The sequence below is a fragment of the Callorhinus ursinus genome, unplaced genomic scaffold (assembly GCF_003265705.2).
Source record: "Callorhinus ursinus isolate GAN/ISIS: 27379988/994484 unplaced genomic scaffold, GSC_fseal_2.0 scaffold2253, whole genome shotgun sequence".
Taxonomy (NCBI): Eukaryota; Metazoa; Chordata; class Mammalia; order Carnivora; family Otariidae; genus Callorhinus; species Callorhinus ursinus.
The window spans coordinates 1,526-8,198 of NW_027399307.1; the positions used below are offsets into that span (position 1 = coordinate 1,526).

Sequence of the window (6,673 nt, forward strand, 5' to 3'; positions counted from 1 at the left end):
CTGCCACCACACCCCCAACACAACACCCAAGACCAAAAAGAGCCCTCACTCCAAGTCCTGGGACCAGCTCAGATGCAGCCCCTACCTGCGCAGCAGGGACATCGCCCACCTGCTCTGCATGCTCCTCCAGCCCGATGCGGATGTGGAGGAGGTCAGCGTGTGTTTTGTGTCAGGGTCCCTGATGGCCAGGAAAAGGTGACTGTCCCACCCTTTTCCCTGACAAACATCTGTTCCTGGAGCCTGGGTCTCCACTCCACAGCCACAAAGGGGCCAAGGAGACTCAGTCTCTAGAAGCTTCTGGGCTAGATGCTGACAGGGGGTGCCTTGCACAGTCTGGTGTTTCTGCTTGCCTTGTCATTCCTCAAGTTCCGGAGTTGACCTCCCAGTCATCGCTGGAGACCTCAGGCATCCTCTCAGCTTCTGTCAGCACCTCCCCGTCCTCAGCCTCCATATCAGATCTGTGGCAGCCTCGGACTCACACGAGCTCCACCTCTCAGGGTCTGCAACCACAGCTCCTCGCTGCCGCTCTCCACGCAGCAGGTGGGCGCTGCTGCCTCATCCCCATCAGCCTGGACATGGAGATCGGCACCATGTACAAGAGCATCCTGCTGAACTGGGCATGTGGGGCATCCCTTTGGTCTCCTCACTCAGACCTCTCTGGGTCCTGACCTCACTGGAACAGCTAGCTACTCTGACGAGAAGCCATCTCTGGACCTTCCAGGCAGCATGCCCAGGCCTGGAAGGACGCAGACGCCCACCACGGCCCCCACTCTACACAGGAGGAAACTGCGTCAGCCTCCTCACCTCTGGCTGGTGCTTGGGGATCCACGCTTGAGTGGGGGCAATAACATACCCACCAAGCTCCTTCTAAGTCTAGGATGCTGTGGCTCTGATAAAACTGCCTGGACTGTGTCCCCTGAACCCACAACCCGCAGTGTCCCCTGACTCCTTGCCCAACATCCAGAGAGCCCTGCATGATCTGGTCTAGACATGCTCCCCAGGGTGCACCCCTCACCCCACTCTCTCCTCTGTAGGGCCTTTAACCCCCAGGGAGCCCTTCAAGATTTTGCCCCTCAGAACACCCCCATCCAGGATGGCCTCACCTCCAAGCCTGGGCTCAAAGGCTACTTCCTCGGGCTCCTCTGGAAGCTCAGGCTTTGGGTCAGGTTGATCTGGGTTCAAACCCACAGCAGGGCCCTGTCACAGCCCTGTGACTGGCAAGCTCCTATGGGAACTCTCGGGACCTCCGTTTTCTACTTTGAAGATGGGGTCAGTGACTCCCACCCCAGGAGGATGTGTTGGGGATTAAAGCAGGGAGATGAGAGTGTTTGAGCGCCGGACCTTGGGGAGACGGGGTGCTGCCAGGAAGACAGGGGAGGGGATGTAGAGGAGAAAAACGCGGCCTGACCTCCTCCCTGCCCAGACGTGTCCCCGTTCCCCCTCCCCTGACCCAGCCATGCACCGGGACGAACACTGGAGTGGAACGTGGCGGCCAGGACGGCAAGGTGGGGGGTATGTTTCACTTCTCTCTGGTCCCCAGGTCTCCATGTCCACACGGTCCAGCGGCCCTGCCTGGCGGGAGTGGGACTGGCCCCTGGCCTAAGGGGACATGAGGGTCAATGACTAGGCAGTGGAGATCGGGACCCGTGGGACCGACCCCACAGCGAGCCCCTCGGTGTTGCGCATGCCTGCTGGGAGGTGGGGTCCCGCGCATGCGCCGTCTGCTGGGCCGTGTGCGCGCCTGCGCAGGATCCACCTGCCTCCGACGACAGTTGGTGGGAAGACCCCGCCCACCCAGAGTGCACCTGCGCCACGTCCACCCAAAAGGTGGGAGCCGACCGGCCACCCAGAACCACGCTAATGGAGTTCCTCCTCCAACCCCTCGTGGGACAGTCGGCAAACTGAGGGCAGGGGAAGCAGAGTCTGGCCTGGGACGCACCAGGTGAGCAGAGGCTAGAGGAACGGGGAGGGTTCCGGCTTCCTAGGCCAGGGCTTCACCTCCCATGGGGTTTCCTTTGGGAATGAGAGCCCCTAAGATCCTGGAGCACCGCTGCCCACACTCCCATGTGGGGCCCTTTCCTCCGGTCATCCTCGCACGGGCACAAATACACACAAGGCTCTGTGCGCACACACACACACATACACAAACACACAAACTAACTCCCCAGGGGGGTCAAGGGGGCATGGACCCTGGAGGTGACAAGGGGAGAAGGAAGGAAGAGGTTGGAGGCAGCGGGGTCCTGGGGTGTGGACATTGTCTCCTGGGAACCTGCCTGGGGCCATAGCATGGGGGATGGGGGAGACATGGCAGGCTGATGGCAGGGCGTCCCCAAGATGCCCAAGGTCTGTCACTGGCACCCGCACTCTAGAGACAGCCCCCTTCCAAACAGTTCACTTGGCTGGAGATGCTCCGATCCTGCTGTATCCCGATGTCCCGAGGACGTGGTCTCAGGACAGCCGACAGTGAGAGCCGTTTCCTTCACTGCAGACCTGGGGTCAGGTCTCACCCCGACCCCTCTGGCCATTTGCCTGGAGGGACCCAAAGGTAACACAGGGAGGCCCAGAGCCAGCCAGGCCAGCCAGACACCGCTGTGATCCGACTGTGCACCCCAGCTCACTGTCTTTGCAGAGCCCCATGGAAGAAATTGGGGAGAAGCTGGTCAACAGGAACCTCCCTCTACGGCTGCCCAGTGTGGGGCCCGTGCAGCAGGCAGCCAGTAAGGGCTGGTGCAGGCTCAGGGGGAGTGTGGGGACGGCGGCTCTCCAGGCCCGGGCTCGGGGAGGGCCAGGAGGGTCTCCTGCCCCAAAGCCATCCAGGTCACTGACCCCCCGGGCTGCCACGACGGCTGTGCCCCTTACCTGGCCATAATGTCAACCCAAGGAGTCTGGGCTGCTCCCTTCACACACACACACACCCGGCCCAGCCCCAGCCTTGGTCAGGTACAAAATCACCCTTCACACACGTGTAAGATGATCCGAACCAATTGTTGATATTCGTTTGCACTTCGGGACATAGACAGGAATATTTTTGCAGTTTCTCTTTTGTGAATTATCCCCCTTTATCCAAAGATTAGCCCCATTGTGAACAGAAGTCCACCCTCCCACTGGGTGAGAGCCCGAGGCTGCGGGCGGTCCGTGCTGAGAGCCTGAGCAAGCTGGTGGAGCCGGGGCAGGCCCTCTCCCATGGCCCCTCTCCCGGAGCACCTCCCAAGGAACGCCCCCCAGCCCTTCCCACACCTGCTGCTCACAAAAGGTGAGCAGGCTCCCCGTCCCGCCCAGCGGCTCCCCCTCACCTGCGGGCTGTGTGTCTCAGGCGTGGCACGTCCCCTCTCTGAACCTCAGGTGTCTCCTGGGGACCCTGTGTGCCACGAGGCCTGACCCCACACACGGGGTTACTGTCGGGACCGGTCCCCGACCCTGTGGCCGGCCCACGGGCAGGGTGGCCTGGGGCTGAGGCGGTTCCTCTCCACCGCGAAGGAGCTCTCTGCCCCAAGCCTCGGTGTCCTGTGTTTGGGGCAAAGCCGCATTCCCGGCTGTGACGAGGTTTCAGATTCCATCTGGGGCTCCCATCCTGGGGGGAGCCAGAGCAGGGATCCCTGGGGGCTGGCAGAGGGGCCCCAGACCCACTCAGACATCTGAAAGGTGCTGGTTGGGCTTCATTGACTCCACACATGGACAGGAAGCCCCTTCTACACATTTTGCATTATTCAGGGAACAGGGCAGACAAATCTCCCTGCCCCGCGGGCCTCTGTTCTAGGTGGGGGTCCTCCGGGAACCCTAGACGACAAAGCAGAGATGGGCACAGGACATTGCGTGGGACGCCCTGCCGGCCTCCTCTAGATGGGGATCCCTCTGCTCTCATCGTCGGAAGGATGACGGGCCTTAGGATGAAGAAGAGCCCCTGTCTCCAAGGTGGGGGACATCTGGGGCTTTGGCGGGGCTGGGGGGCTGGGCAGAGCCCTGGCTGCCCCGCGTCTGTCATGGCTGCTGGAGGGCGGCGGTGTGGGGGCCCCTCCTGCAGGACAGGAGAGAGACAGCCGAGGCTGCGGACCCGGGGCCTAGGGAGCGGAGGGGAGGCTGGGGCCCCCACCTGCCCTGACCCGATCCAGGGCCACCCGCGCACATAGGGGCCTCACACTGGGTCCCCCACTTGGGGGCCTGCACGTGGGGCCTGGACAGGCCGGGCAGCCGTCCCCGAGAATAGTGTCGGTGAGGAGACCCCACGGGCCTGCAGGGGGTCAGGCAGCCGTCGGAGCAGGGGCTGGGGGCCGAGGGGCCGTGAGAGCCCAGGCGGGCTGGGCCGAGGGACACTGCCCGTTCCCTCCTCCCTCACGGACTGCTGCAGCTCCTCTGTGGTGCCCCAGGGCCGGGACAGAGCAGACACTGCACCCCCTTCCCACCCTCCTTGAATTTCCAGTGCAGCAGGAGGGACCCCAGACAGACAGAGGCATGGGGCAGGCTCCCCTGAGGAAGGCAGGGGTGCTCACACCCGTGATGGAGGGCTCCCTCCCATGCAGACTGCCGGCCCCCCGCACCTGCTGGCCACACCTGCCCCTGCCTGGATGGCCAGTGTGGGTGTGCTCGGGGGACTTGGCCTCTGGATGGAGCATCCCCAGAACTGCCCCAGGGGGCTGTGTGGAAGGGCAGGCCAGGCCACTGACTTTGCTTCCTGCCCGCCTACCTCCAGGGCCATCGCCTCCGTTCTGGGCACCTGGCTGGACCATGCTCGGAGGACTTATGTCAGCCCCAGACGTTCCCTGCCTCAAGCAGCTGGTGGCCTATGTGCAGCTCAACATGCCCAGTTCTGACCTGGAGCGCCGTGCCCACCTGCTGACCCGGCTGGAGCACGGAGAGCCCACAGAGGCCGAGCCCAAGGGTGAGAAGACCGGGGCTGGGTGCCTGTGTGTTGGGGGGAAGGGTCGGGGCTGGTCCCACAGGGAGGAGCCCCGGAGGCTGGTATGGGGCCTGGAGCAAAGACTGGGCTCTGAGCGCCCAGCGGGTGGACTGCAGTCGGGGAGACGTCCCAGGGAGGGCTCCTTCCTACCTGGGGCATCTCTGGGAGGCTCTGGGCTGTGCACGCACAGGTGTGTGTCTGATCTGGGAGCAGCAGGGGGCTGGCCAGGGGGACATTGGGGACGTTGGGCAGGGCTGTGATGCCTCCAAGCTGAGTGACAGTTCCTGTGTTTGCAGAGCCCCATGGAATCTGGCCTGGCTTCTGCCCCTGCACCTGGCACCTCACCCGAGCTAGAGACACAGGTGGAGCCCGGCTCTAGCTCCTGAGATGGTGGAGCAGCTGAGAGAGGAGGAGAAAAGCTCACCCCCGTGCCTGCTCTCCATGGGCCTTTGCAAGAGAGAGCCCAGCCCAGGGCCTCCCAGAGAAGCTGCAGCCAGGAAGGAGCCCTCCCTGGGTCATCGCCCCGAATGCAGTCCACCCTATGGGCGCTCTTTGTCCAGTCTTTGCTCCTGGCCCCTCACCAGCCTCTGGGGGCTCCTCCCTGTGGGTCAGCCCCGACCCGTCCCCACACACCCACAGGCACCCAGCCCCAGGCTTCTCGGCCTTGGGCTCGGCCTCCTTGGGCTCCGGCTCCTGGAGCACAATCCAGTCAATGACCACCAGGGACAGTGGTCTGGGTGGTGTCGGAGGCCTTCCCCCGCAATCCCCAGCACCTGCTCCTGGGGACCCGTGTGGGGTCACGCCCCAGGTCCTGGAGATGGAACGGGTGTCCGCCAGGCTCCTCCCGATGTCATCCGTGGTCTGCAAAGACAGGGACTGGTAGCCGGCCCGGAAGCATCACAGCCCTGCCCGGCCAGCCTCCCTGTCCCCCTGCCCCGTCCCCCTGCTGCTCGCAGGTCAGACACACACCTGTGCATGCACAGCCCTGCACGCGGGACAGTGACCCATCCCTGCAGGGCGATCGGGATAAACCTGGGTAGAGGCTCGCAGCTGCCCACACCCCGACCCACCCAGCCAGCCTTGACCTTGAACATGACCGGCCCACTGGGTATCTGACCCCTCATCAGCCTGCTCTTGAATGGGGTTAGCCCACCCCACATAACCCCTCTTCACACACACACACACACACACACACACACACACACACACACACTCGGGTCGGGACATGGGGCTGCACAGGTAGATTAGACCCTGTGCGGCTGGGTGGCTGCTTCTGTTCCTCCTGATGTCTCCTTCCGGTCTTTGTGGCCATAGGGCCAGAGACATCGGGGAGCCCTGACATGACATCCCCATTGAGGGAAAGTGTTTTCAGAGTTCATTTCCTCAGCCTGCAGCCTCCAGACTTTGGGATGCAACAGGGAAATATGTTTTTGGTTCGAGTATCTCTAATGAAATGAGCCGGGCAGGGGGCTGTCTCTGGAATGTGGGTGCCTGTGGCAGCCCTTTGGGCATCGTGGGGACCCCTGGCCTTCAGCCTGGCAAGTTACCCCTCCCCACGCCATGGCCCCGGGCATGTTTCCAAGAGTTCCCGTAGGAGCTTGCCTGTCACAGGGCTGTGACATGACCCCACTGTGGGTTTGAACCCAGGTCAATCTGACCCGAGCCTGAGCTCATGCAGGAGCCCGAGGAAGTAGCCTGGAATGGTACAGCTGAAAGTGACGGAAGCTTAACTTTTACTGAATCTGTATATTAACTGTTAAATGTAAAAATCATAAAACA

The 6,673-nt window shown here is 62.9% G+C and overlaps 1 long non-coding RNA gene across 1 annotated transcript; it reads right to left on the reverse strand.

Moving 5' to 3' along the window:
• Positions 1 to 426: 426 nt before the first annotated feature.
• LOC141372190 (uncharacterized) lies at positions 427 to 1,761 on the reverse strand. The gene is made up of 3 exons (XR_012377488.1): positions 1,463 to 1,761; positions 1,104 to 1,358; positions 427 to 569 (listed from the first exon to the last, which is right to left on the reverse strand). It is a non-coding gene; the product is annotated as an uncharacterized lncRNA (long non-coding RNA).
• Between the last annotated feature and the right edge of the window lie 4,912 nt (positions 1,762 to 6,673).